Source organism: Peromyscus californicus, unplaced genomic scaffold, assembly GCF_007827085.1.
Source record: "Peromyscus californicus insignis strain IS unplaced genomic scaffold, ASM782708v3 Scaffold_5__1_contigs__length_169319896, whole genome shotgun sequence".
Classification (NCBI taxonomy): Eukaryota; Metazoa; Chordata; class Mammalia; order Rodentia; family Cricetidae; genus Peromyscus; species Peromyscus californicus.
The window spans coordinates 21,198,699-21,212,375 of record NW_026294573.1 but is presented as its reverse complement, the minus strand read 5'-3'; positions in this window follow the sequence as shown (position 1 = coordinate 21,212,375).

The window sequence follows — 13,677 nt, the reverse complement described above, 5'->3', positions numbered from 1 at the left end:
GGACTCGGTAAGTGCTGCATGCATGTGATGCACAGACATACACACTGGCAAAACACCCAAACACAAAGCTTTTTTAAAAAGTAAAAAAATTAAAATTAAAAATTAAAAAAAGATCCTTAGTAGATAGAACCAGAGGGTTCCCTCAGCCTGGAAGGCTCTCAAGTTATCTCTTCCATTCCCCTGTGGGTGCCACTGATTCAATCATTTCCTCAGATGCCTCTTGCTCCTAAAGACCCATCTCAAACCTGGAGCCACCCAGAAAATCTGGGGAGTGAAAACATGCGAGCCTCTGAGTCAAGAGGTCTGGAGCTCAGGCCCCACCTCCATCACTTTGAGTGACACTACCTGCAGCATGGCATTTTTCTCCTTAGCCTCTGAGTTTCATCAATAAAATGGGGGTGATTACATCATCATCATCATCATCATCATCCACTCCATTGTTAATATACAGATGTAAAAAACAGCAGTGACATGTGACCGCGGCTTGAAGGTCAGAGTTCTCTTCCCCAGCCTTGGGGTCCTAAGCACCACACGGGGCCATGACCTGTAGGTCAGTGAACTTACAGGTCATGTATTGAATCAGTGGCACCCACAGGGCTGGCCTGGAAGTAACTGTGTATCCTGGCCCAGTCTTTGTGATCCTTTGCTTCAGCATCTCAAAAGCTAGGATTCCAAGAGTGAACCAAGGTGCCCAGTCTAACCAGCTCTCCAGCCTCTTAGTAAGGCTTCTTCAGTCAGGCCTATAAAGCAGAAGAGCTAAGGGCTTCCTGGAGAAAGTGGTATCCAGGTTGAAACCAGAATGATTGGCAGAAGCAAGGTTTCCAGGCAAAGAAATATCATGAGCGGATTTGGGGAACTGGTTTAACCAGGCAGGGCAGAGTGAGGTTAAAAATGAGGCTGTGGCCAGATGGGAAGGGCCTTATGAAGCCATATTGTGGACTGTGTCTCAGGCCATTTGAGCCACAGACCAATCACTTGGATTACCCGATGGAGACACTGAACAGCATGGACCAAACGGGAGGCAGGAAAGCTGACAGAGAAGCGAATGCAGTGACCCAGGCGAAGAGGAAGGTCGCCTGGTAAAGGGGACAGAGGACGGGTAGACGTGGGCAGATCTGGGAGAATTACGAGGCAGGCTAGACTGGAGGAATGAGTGACTGAACACCCTGAACACCGAGAACAGACTGATGGAACAGACACAGGAAGGGTGTTTTTCACGGCGCCTCAGAGGCGATCTGTTGTACCAAGATGAAGCAGTATCTCTTTCCTGGCTGCTGGCGGCCAGAAATTCAAGCAAAAGCGCTGCTGGAGCTCTGCCTTAAGAATTGAAAGGGCTGCCAGGAGGTAGTGGCACGCCTTTAATCCCAGCTCTCAGGAGGCAGAGGCGGACGGATCTCTGAGTTCGAGGCCAGCCTGGTCTACAGAGTGAGTTCCAGGACAGCCAGGGCTGCACAGACAAACCCTGTCTCAAAAAACAAACAAAACAAACAAAAAACAAATAAAAACAAAATACAACTGAAAGGGCTGTGTGTGTGTGTGTGTGTCCAAATTAGTGGTGGTAACCACAAAGTTTCCTCAGGAAGCAGTGGGTCTTTTTTGGGGGGGGGGCAGTGCATTGAATTCCCACCTTAGCACATACAAGGCAAGTACTCTACCACTGAGCTGAACCCTCAACCTTTTCTTTCCTATTTTATTTATTTTCATTTTATGCACTTGGGTGTTTTGCCTGCATGTATGTCTGGGTACCCCATATGTGGCTGGTGCCCAAGGAAGCCAGAAGCAGGTGTCAGATTCCCTGGAACTGTTGTTACAAATGCTTGTGAACCACCATGCGGATGCTGGGAATTGAAATTGGACTGCTCTGGAAGCAGCCTGTGCTCTTAACCACTGAGCCATCTATCTGGCCCTATTATTACTTTTTTTTTTTAAAGATTTATTTTATTTATTTACCTTTTCCTTTGAGACAGGGTTTCTCTGTATAGTCCTGGCTGTCCTGAAACTCACTCTATAGACCAGGCTGGTCTCAAACTCACAGAGATCTGCCTGCCTCTGCCTCCTGAGTGCTGGGATTAAAGGCATAGCTGCCACCACCACCACCCTGGCAGTTTATTTTATTACATGCATATATGTGTCTGTATGAATGTATGCCAAGTGTGTGGATGTCCAGGTCAGAAGATGATGGCACCAGATCTCCGGGAGCTGGAGTTATGAGCTGCCCAATGGAAGTGCTGGGAACCATCTCTCCAGTCCCTCTATTTTTTTTTTTTTTTTTTTTGGTTTTTCGAGACAGGGTTTCTCTGTGTAGCTTTGCGCCTTTCCTGGAACTCGCTTGGTAGCCCAGGCTGGCCTCGAACTCACAGAGATCCGCCTGGATCTGCCTCCCAAGTGCTGGGATTAAAGGCGTGCGCCACCACCGCCCGGCCCTCTTTTCTATTTTAGTGTGAGGCAAGGTCTCACAAAGTTGCTCATAGTGACGGTGACAGACGGCTTTTGGCCCGCCCTGTGTCTGCTTGCTACCTAGTAAGGGGCACTCCTGTTACAGTCCAGGAGAACTAAAAAAAGAACTAAGTCCTCCCAGTTACACTGCGGCTGCCAATCCTGGCAAGCTCAGAGTGCTTCCTGGTGTACGTGGGGAGGTGGGGAGAGACGGGATTTTTGCATGGTGTAAGTGACATCACTGTGCCTGGTCATCTGGGGCCCCAAAGAACAAGTAGGATCCATACATTTGTCAAACCCGCGGAGAAAAATGACATGGAAAGTGAGATGTCCAAAAATCCTCTAAACAACCAGGCATGCACATGCCTGTAATCCTACACTATAAAAGCTGAGGCAAGAGGATTGCTAGGATTTAAAACAACCTTTTTTTTTTGTTTGTTTGTTTTTTTGTTTTTTGTTTTTTTTGAGACAGGGTTTCCCTATGTAGCTTGTCCTGGAACTCACTTGGTAGTCCAGGCTGGCCTTGAACTCACAGAGATCCGCCTGTCTCTGCCTCCCAAGTGTTGGGATTAAAGGCGTGCGCCACCACCGCCCAGCTTTAAAACAACCTTTAAAAGGATGAGGGATTCTGGAAATGTAGCTCAGTTGGTAGAGTGTTTGCCTAGCAGCACCAAAAAAGCCAGGTGTGTTGCCAAAGGTCTGTATTCTCAGCAGATGGGAGGATCAGAAGTTCGAGGTCATCCTTGGATACTCAGCAAGTCTGATTCCTGCCTGGGCTACATGAGATGTATCTCAAAAAATCAAGAGAGGGCGGGTGGGGTTAAAGATGGCACCATGGTGTAGGCCTTTAATGCTGGCACTTGGGAGCCAGAGGGCAGCCTGGACTACATGGAAACCTTTCATAGTCACAGGAAAGGCTTTTTTAAAATGAAGTTCCATAATCATGACAAAATCCTGGAAGAAACTAGGAATAGAAGATACTTCAATGCAATAACCAAACTGTGGCCAACATTTCACTCCATGGGTTAAGACAGTTGAAAGTGAAGACTGAAAGACCTCCTATACCCACAGATCAGCAGCTCAATTGTGGAAATGGCTGTATTGCCTAAAATGACTTACAATTCAGTCAAATCCCTACCTAAATTCCAGTGACACCCTTCACGGGGAGGGGGGAGCCAAAAATTTATAGGGAAACACAAGAAACTCTATCAAAAGCAGTCCTCAGCAGGAAAAGGCAGTGGGTACCACAGTATCTAATTCTTTTCTTGTCTCTCCTCCCCTGCACCTCTGCCTTTCTTTCAGACAAGGCCTTCTAGCTAGCCTAGAACTTATGTTGACCAGGCTAGCCTTGACCTTTACAAGAGATCCACCTGCCTCTGCCTCTTGAGCACTAGGATTAAAGATGTGGGCCACCATGTCCTGTTATGCCTTGAACTTTTTTTTTTTCCTCCGAGACAGGGTTTCTCTGTGTAGTTTTGGTGCCTGTCCTGGATCTCGCTCTGTAGACCAGGCTGGCCTCGAACTCACAGAGCTCCGCCTGGCTTTGCCTCCCAGGTGCTGGGATTAAAGGCGTGCGACGACGACGACGACGACGACGACGACGACGCCGACGACGACGCCGCCGCCGCCGCCGCCGCCGCCGCCGCCGCCGCCGCCACCACCACCACCACCACCACCACCACCACCCACCACCACCGCCGCTGCCACCAGGTATAAAATGTTTTAAAGAGAGAGAGATGGCCTTGAATTTGATTTCTTCCTGACTCCTCTCTGGAATGTCAGGATTACAGGCATGCAGCTACATATCCAGTTTAAAAATCCAAATACTTAAGAGTATTAAGGAGTGTAAGGAGCCAGGAGTGGTAGCACATGCCTTTAATCCCACCACTCAGGAGGGAGAGGCAGGTGGAACCTGCGTGTTCAAGGCTACTTAGTGATACGCAGTCTCAACAAAACAGGCCAGATGTCGTGGTGCACAATTTTTTTTTTTTTTTTTTTTTTGGGTTTTTGGAGACAGGGTTTCTCTGTGTAGCTTTGTGCCTTTCCTGGGACTCACTTGGTAGCCCAGGCTGGCCTCGAACTAACAGAGATCCGCCTGGCTCTGCCTCCCGAGTGCTGGGATTAAAGGCGTGCGCCACCACCGCCCGGCCAATTTTTTTTTTTTTTTTTTTAAGATTTATTTATTTATTATGTATGCAGCATGTTTGCCTGGAGGCCAGCAGAGGGCACCAGATCTCATTACAGATGGTTGTGAGCCACCACGTGGGTGCTGGAGATTGAACTCAGGACCTCTGGAAGGGCAGTCAGTGCTCTTAACCTCTGAGCCGGCTCTCCAGCCCGTGGTGCACGATTTTAATCCCAACAGTCAGGAGATAGAGGCAGAGGCAAGAGGAGAATCCATAAGTTCCAGGCTAACCAAAACTACAGAGAACACTGTCTCAAAGACAACAAAACACACACACACACACACAAAGAAAAAAAAAAACGAAAACAAAATCCAAGAGCAAAAGATGGTCCTCAGTTGATAGATGGCTTTCCTACAGCACAAACCCAGAGTTCAATCCCTAGCATCACTCACTCACACACACACACACACTCACACACACTCACACACACACACACAGGGACCTCACCGGGCGACGGTTGTGAACGCCTTTAATCCCAGCACTCGGGAGGCAGAGCCAGGCGGATCTCTGTGAGTTCGAGGCCAGCCTGGTCTACAGGGTAAGTTCCAGGACAGCCAGCATTACAAAGAGAAACTTTTGTCTCTCGAAAAACCAAACCAAAACCAAACCAAAACAAAACCAACCTAAATAAATGAATAAATAAAACAAGAATACTAATACAGAGGTGCTGTGGTGGCAGGTTCCGGCGAACGTGTCGTTCCATAATGCTAACCATTTGCTTTTCCTCAGAGGGATAAAAGTTACAGATACAGCCGGGCGGTGGTGGCGCACACCTTTAATCCCAGCACTCGGGAGGCAGAGCCAGGCGGATCTCTGTGAGTTCGAGGCCAGCCTGGTCTCCAAAGCGAGTTCCAGGAAAGGCGCAAAGCTACACAGAGAAACCCTGTCTCAAAAAAAAAAAAGTTACAGATACAGACAACTGCTTTCAGCGGGGAATGAACTCTGCTACTATTACTAGCAGGGAAAGTATATACCAATACCTCTTCTCACATCTCCCACAACAAACCCGCTCCATTTTTCTTACCACCTCCCACACCCCACACCCCAACCCGGGCTTCTGACCTGGACATATTTGTGGCTCCGTGAAGGCCCCGCCGATGAGAGGCTGACAATTCTCTTGATGTCACGAAAACTTGGCTCGGTCTTGAAGACCCCTCTTTTTCTGCCCCAGACTCCCTTTTCCCTACCAATGGATTGGATTCTTTTCACTGGGATGGGAGGGGCTAGTGAGCAAACAGGAGAGAGGGCAAGGGCTTTACAAAGGCTCCACCCCAGCTATTTCCAGCCTAGGGATCTCCGTCCTACCCAGGAGGAGTTGAAAGGTGACTCCACCCCTCCTTTAGTGGGTGTGGCTAAGAGCCTCTAAAGAAGGCTTAACGGGCTGAGAGGTAGAGGTGGGGAGGATGGGCCTTGGGGGTGACCATCTCTAGTCAAGTCAATTGCTTGTTTGTTTTGGTGAGGGTTGTTTTGTTTTTTTTGTTTTTTTTTGTTTTTTTTTTTTTTGCGCGCGCGCGGGGTGGGGGGGTGGGGGGGTTTCTAGTTTTTGTTTTTTTGAGTAGGCTACACTTTTGTAACCCAGACTGGCCTCGAACTCACCATGTAGCCCAGGCTGGCCTCGAACTTGCGTTGATTCTTCCTGCCTCAGCCTCCTTAGTGCTGGGATCATGAGTCAGGCGTTCACCACCACGTTGGATTGATTGGCTTTCTCAAGACAGTCTCGATGTAGCTCAGGCTGGCCTCCAACTCTCCATGTAGCCAAGGCTGACCTCCAATCTAAGATCCTCCCCTATGGCCTGCTGGATACAAAGATTTACAGGAGGGTTTGACCACACCCAACCAGGGCTTGTGATGTAATTTCTGTCAGAGCAGAAAGGGAATTGGGTGGGGGAGGAGCTGGCCGAAGACATCAGGAAGTAGGATTGTGTGACACTGGTTGAGTCACTGAGCAATCCGTCCACACCCTTGCTGCACAGACTTCTGTGGTTCCACAAGATAAAGTCCGGAGACCCAACCTTCGGTTTGAGTCAGGCAGGCTGGTCTAGTCCCCCAGACTTCCAGCAACCTCATTGAAAGAATTATATAAAAAGTACACAGCCAGGGCTAGGGTGTCTCTCAGATAGAGAGTAAGCTCAATGGCAAAATGAATTGCTTGCATGCTGGAAACCACGGGTTCAAATCTCGGGACAACAACAGAAGAGAAAGAAAATTTAAATGGAGTCTAAGGAACTGGGAGAATTTCAAGTTAGCTGGCAGATTTCCCAAGCAGGCTACTTTCAACTCAAATGATAGGTTTCCTCTGCCTTTAATCTTACTGATCGGTTCCTTTCCAACTATTCTTTCCCAGCTTCAAAGCATGTAACTTTAAAGTGTTTGAATGACCTATCCCAGTCAGGCACATTCCAAGCAATCCTCCTGCCTCTGCCTCCCTGAGGTTGTGGTGGGAAGTGCTCCGCTCTTCACATCTTGTTAGGAGCACATGCTGCCCACCGTTGTCATGGGTGATGTTGATCACATGGTGCTATTTGCCAAATCTCTCCATCGTGGTGACTTCTAACCATGTCTGTTTCCTCACTTTCTTCTTTCCATGCCCCACCCTTTCCATAGCACATCCTTCTGTGGGTTTTATGTTTGTTTGTTTGGTGATTGCTTGTTCTTTTTTTTTTTTCAAGGTGGGGGTTTTGTCTATGTTCCACAGGCTGGACTCCAGCTGTCCATGTAGCCTAGGATGGCCTTGAATTCCTGTTCCTCCCAAGTGCTGGGGTCACAGGTGTGTGCCCCGTGCCTGGCAGCTCCATATTCTTCTAACTTACAAACTCCACCCCACCCTCTAGAGTTAAAGAGTGGGCTTTTAAGTTCTATCTCCTGGAAGGGATATGGACATTTAGAATTCTTCTCCCTCACTTATTTATTCAATTATTTATGTCAGTATGAACTCATGCATAGTTATTCTATAGTTTAGATTACAATCCATACTCATTGATTTTGTAGTACAAATGGTTCCAGATTTCTTTGGGGATTTTTTTGTTCAGGGGGTTATTTTTGTTCTGTTTTTTGTTGTTGTTTTGTGTTTTGGTGGGACTTTGGGTTGAGTTGTTTGTTGTTGTTTAGTCTTCCTTTTACTTTTTAAGACCTTCCTGGCTCTCTGGCATTACGGGGTACTCTGGGTTTGTCTCTCATTTTTCCTGCTCGAGTACAAGAATCTGTCATTTCTCCAAAGATTCCTGTTTCCTTTTATTGGAGAACACAGTGTTTGGAAGCCAGTGCCTGAGTGCTGGCTCATTGCTGGTTGCCACTGGGGACCCTACTTGCAATATTTTTAGCTTTACTTTTTTATTTTCATTATTTTAAAAAATATTGTGTTGAGATGGATCACACTAAGTAACCAAGGCTGACCTTGAACATCATGATGATGATGATCCTGGTGCCTCCTGACTGACCTCTGGGATTACAGGTGTGTGCCACCACACCCAGCTTTAGACCTGTGTTTTTAAAATTGTGTAATATATCACATATAGACATTAAGCGTGTAAGTACAGTTTGAAGAATAATTATAAACTAAACACAACCAGATCTGTTTTTAGCATTAATTATGCTCAGTCCTTTGTATCTTCCTACTGAAACCCTCCCCTGACCTGAAACCAGGACCAGGGGCCCCTTCTAAGAGCACCATATACCCATAGCACCCTAGCACCTAATACTTATTCTTATCCTGATTATACATTAAGACATGTCTGTGGTCAACAAGTCAGAAGATGCAGTAACACTTAAAGAAGCCAAGCCAGCATTATTCTGCCCTCTGGGGTAAAAGTTGCTAAGGACCAGAAGGGTCTGAGGATGCAGTGGGCTTTCTCTACGTCTGTGCTCCAGTCATCAGCCGCAGGGCTGCCGAGCACGTGAAGTAATGGTGTGCACGGAGATTTCGTATAAGAAAAGCATATGGGGGGAGGTGGCTCCGTTGGTATCACGCTTCTCTGCTGTGCCCTTGCCTTGGGTTTGACTCCCCAGCACCACATAAAACTGAGTGTGGCCGGGCGGTGGTGGCGCACGCCTTTAATCCCAGCACTCGGGAGGCAGAGACAGGTGGATCTCTGTGAGTTCGAGGCCAGCCTGGGCTATCAAGTGAGTCCCAGGAAAGGCGCAAAGCTACACAGAGAAACCCTGTCTCGAAAAACCAAAAAAAAAAAAAAAAAACAAAAAAAAAACAAAAAAAAAAAACTGAGTGTGAGGCACATGCCTGTGAGCACAGCACTTGGAAGGTGGAAGTAGGGGGCTCACCAAGTTCAAGGTCACCCTGAGCTATAGAAGACAGAGAGAGACAGAGAGAGAGAGAGAGAATAAAATATCTCATTAACAACTTTTGGGGCTTGGTGGTGATTCGAACATGTAATCCTATCTGAGACATAAGTATTGCCCTTAAGTTCCAGGCCAGCCTGGGTCACGTAGTGAGTTCCAAGCTAACTTGGGCTATAAGAGGGAGACACTGTTTTAAAAAATAAAAGAAGGAGCCGGGCGGTGGAAGGGAATGGTGGCGCACGCCTTTAATCCCAGCACTCCGGAGGCAGAGCCAGGTGGATCTCTGTGAATTCGAGGCCAGCCTGGTCTACAGATCAAGTTTCAGGAAAGCCAGGGCTACACAAAGAAACCTTGTCTCAAAAAAAAAAAAAAAAAAAAAAAAAAAAACAAATAAATAAATAAATAGAAACAAAGTCAAACATGGTAACTCATGCCTGTAACCCCAGCACTTAGAAGTGCAGTTGGGGGGATTGGGAGTTCAAGGTTACCCTCAACTACACAGTGAGTTCAAGACCAGCCTGGGCTATATGAGAACCTGTTTTAAACAAAACAAAACAAAAAAAGAGGGGCTGAGGAGATATCTCTGTTGGTAAAGTGCTTGCTGTTCAAACACGAGGTACTGAATTCAATCCCCAGTAACCATGTCAGATATCCAGGTATTGCTGCACATCTGGAATGCTAGCATTGGGGAGGAAGAGATAGGGATCTCCAAGGCAAGTTATCTAGCTAGACCAGTTGGAACTAGACCTTCACATACATACACACACATTCGTGAATATTCATACATAAACATACATATAATAAACAAGGTATATAACACGACTCTTAAAATGGTCTCATGAATTGCTAATGGTCTTGTTGATAAAAAAAAAAAGTCCAGAGCCAGATATTGGGGTAAATGCTGAAAGATCAAAGAAGCAGAACAAGCTACAGCCACCACCTCTTACCTCACCAGCTCCTCAGCCTGAAGGAGCTCCAGCCGAAAGGGCTTCAGCCGGAAAAAGCCTTAGTTCCTTTCTCCTCACTCTTGTTTACTTTCTCTGCCCACCATATCACTTCCTTTTTAGTGTTGGGATTAAAGACATGTGACTCCCAAGTATTGGGATTAAAGGTGTGTGCCACCACTGCCTGAATCTGTTTCTCTCCTAGACTGAGTCAATCTCATGTAGTTCAGGGTGGTTTTGAACTCACAGAGATTCAGATGAATCTCTGTCTTCCTGAGTGCTAGGATTAAAGGTGTGTGCCACCACTGTCTGGCCTCTTTAATCTAGTGGCTTGTTCTGTCCTCTGATCTTCAGTCAAATTTTGTTAGGGTACACAATATATCACCACATTTCCCCTTTTGTATCTAAATTAGTGAAAGATTATAACTAATATAAGAAAAACTATATAGAATAAGTACAATAAGTATATACAATATATACAGTCAAAAATTACATTAACAATGTTCAGTTTATAAACATTTGACAGATTCAGACAAAATGCTCCATTATCTATCCTATTTTGGTGAGTCCAAAGTGTTGTACCTAATTCGCTTTCTATCCTAACTTGTGTTACCAACCCGAAACTATCTTTTGATGTTTTTCAAACTTATACACTTTACACCTCTTCAGTGAGTTTCTTTTCTGAATTTGTTAACAAGGAAAACTATAACTGTCTAGTCTTCAACTCCCTCATATTACCTAACTAAACAGTAAGTGCAGGCAAGAGACTTCCAAAAAATGTGAGAAGTGACAGAAACAGCTGGCTGCCTGGATAGTCACCCAAGCTTCCTCTGCAACATTGGGGTATCCATCTTTGGCCTATAGGCCTAGTATGTGTGACAGACTCATCTGTGAAGCAGGACTTGCTTTTTTTTTTCCCCCCCGAGACAGGGTTTCTCCGTGTAGCTTTGCGCCTTTTCTGGAACTCACTTGGTAGCCCAGGCTGGCCTCTGCCTCACATAGATCCACCTGCCTCTGCCTCCCGAGTGCTGGGATTACAGACCTGTGCCACCACCGCCTGGCATGAAGCAGGACTTTCTAAAGGGCCTTCCTACCTTGTCTTGGCAATGTTCGGGCAGTCCTTTCTTTTGTGTCCTGCTTGTCCATTTGTCAGCAGTCCAGGCAAGAGCAATTTCTTCCCAATGGCTAACTTTTGCCACTTAGAAAATAAACTCCATATGGAGTTTCTTCTATGTCCACCATCTTCTCTGAAGTAGATTAGTGCTGCCAGCAGCACATGTCTCATAGTCATAAAAAAAAAAGAATCTATGTTATCAAAGTAACTTAAATGCCTTATTCTGTAGATCTCTGAAGTGTTTGAAGATGACTTGTTTATCTAAAATATATCTGTTTGACCTTAAAAACATACTCAACCTAACAAGTTCCATTGTAACTGGTGACTAACAAGTAACCTGCATTTCTTTATATCCTAAATAGTTGGTAATAATAACTTTCAAGGACTAGAAAATTGCATTACATGTTAAGTGAGTTGTTAAGGTATAATACCTTGAACAAGATTAAAAGTGTATTACAGTATTTTCTAACAAAATTAATCTCAACTTTGTATCAATATACAAAATATGTATACAATATGCAAAAATCCAATCCAATGTAAATATTTAAAACTAGTAGTTGCTTTTTGTTTTGTTTTGTTTTTTTGAGACAAGGTTTCTCTGTGTAATTTTGGTGCCTGTCCTGGATCTTACTCGCTCTATAGACCAGCCTGGCCTCGAACTCACAGAGATCTGACGGGCTCTGCCTCCCATCATCTTTTCAAAGACTTCAAAGTCACTATTAGGCGTGGTCATGGCTCATTGCAGAAAATCTTTTTTGTGGGACATTTTTTCTGGATGATTTGTCCTTTTTCTTCAGATGTCTCATTTGTCCAGTGTTTTTCTCCTTAGCTGGATGCCTACATTCTCCTGAAAGATGAAAATAAAACCCTTCTCCAAGCCTAACTTTGGGGAGTTTCCAAATCTAATCTTTATCAATTTTGATTTATGGTTTCTCCTTAAACTTTTGTTTTATTTTCAAAAGGTGTTCTATTATCCTGAGCAGTATGGTTTTGTACAATAGGCATTAGATTCTTTAATTGCTCTGAGAAGGAGTTTCTCCCATGGTGACAGGAAAGGATTAAACCAAATTTGATATGGGGGCCTGTGAGAGGCCCCTCAGGGAGTTTCCCCAATGGCAAAAGATTACCTTGACTGTCCCTTGTTGATCTACATTTGTTAGTCCAATGTCTGCCTTTGCCACACTTTCTGTATAATCCAGAAGGGAGGAGTGTTCTGTTGGGATTATTCTTAGCAAAAACATTGTTTCTAAGAATGTCTTGTTTACAGTCCATTTGACTATTTTTCTTCAAACCTCTGGAAATAACATCTTCTATCCAAGCATCATCATAGTCATGAGATTCAATACTAAATGTACCTTGGATCCATTTCTCCAAAGGTGCTGATCTTGCCTTTAATGGCCTAATTACCCTTTTGCATTGTGCATTAGCATTTTCAAAAGCCAGAGATTCAATTCTTATCTGTCTAGTTTCTGGATTTGGTATCATTCTATTTACTGCTGAAATCAGTCTTTGTGGAAAAATCAGTGAAGGTTTCTTTTGGGCCCTGTATAACTTTTGTAAATGACTCAATTTTCTTTCCTACTTCTTCAATTCTGTCCCAAGCATTCAAGGCTGCAAGCTGATCTTGGGAAATTTCCATACCTCTAGCCCTACTTCATTGTTCAATGGTCTTAGCCTCATCTTTCCACCAAATCCTCCATTGTAATTGGGGACCAGCCTCTAAGACTGCTGTAACCAAATCTCTCCAGTCTCGGAGGGATAATTCTATTACAAGTTGATCTTGAGTTTAATATCTGCTTCATGAAAGATGAGTGGATGCCATACGAGACTATTGCTTCTTTGAATCTCCTTAAATCTAACATTTGCATAGGAGTCCTATCAGCTCTTATATAGCTTTGAGGATATCTATCACTGGGCAGTTCCTGTAAGGTTACTGGATAGATTAAGGTTGGCTGTTTGAAAGCCTTAGGCTGTTTCTCTGTAACCTAATAATGCAATGCTGAGATTGACTCACCTTGAAATTCCTCTGTCTGGGTCTGAATTTCTCTATGATCTGTTTTAACAAGTTTTTCTAAAACTTTTATCTTGGTACTTATATTAACCAACTTTTAAAATAATAAAACAAAAATGATCAAGCAAATAATATTTATAATTGACATTACATCTATCCCATCAACATTTATTATCCTCTCATTTAATTGTTCTGTTTTCAGACCATTTAATGTATAGTCAAACAGAGACCAAATGCCTTCCATTGTAAAAATGTTTCCCATTTTTTAACGTGGGGGAAAAAACTTTCTTTTAACTAATTCTTCCCTTTAAGAAATCTTAATTGACTCACCAAATCTACTGACAGTGATGATTCAGATGATGATGTGGCAGCAGCCTGAGGAGGGGGCACAAGGAAAGCCAAAACCCACCAAGAGAGGAAAGAAGCCAAAAAGCCAGCTTTCTGCATGGGGGGATGTGCGAAAGCAGCTAATTCTGGCATTTTTTTTGGAGCCCGAGTCTGGGCCTGAGTCTGGGCTTGAGCCAGCTGTAAAGTCACAGACAAGCAGCTTTTTGTGAATTCGTGCCCCATGTTGGGAACCAGATGTGACATGAAATCTTAAAAGGTCTTATAATAAAAGACCTGGAGCCAGATACTGGCTTAAATACTGAAAGATCAAAGAAGCAGAGCGAGCCACAGCCACCACCTCTTACC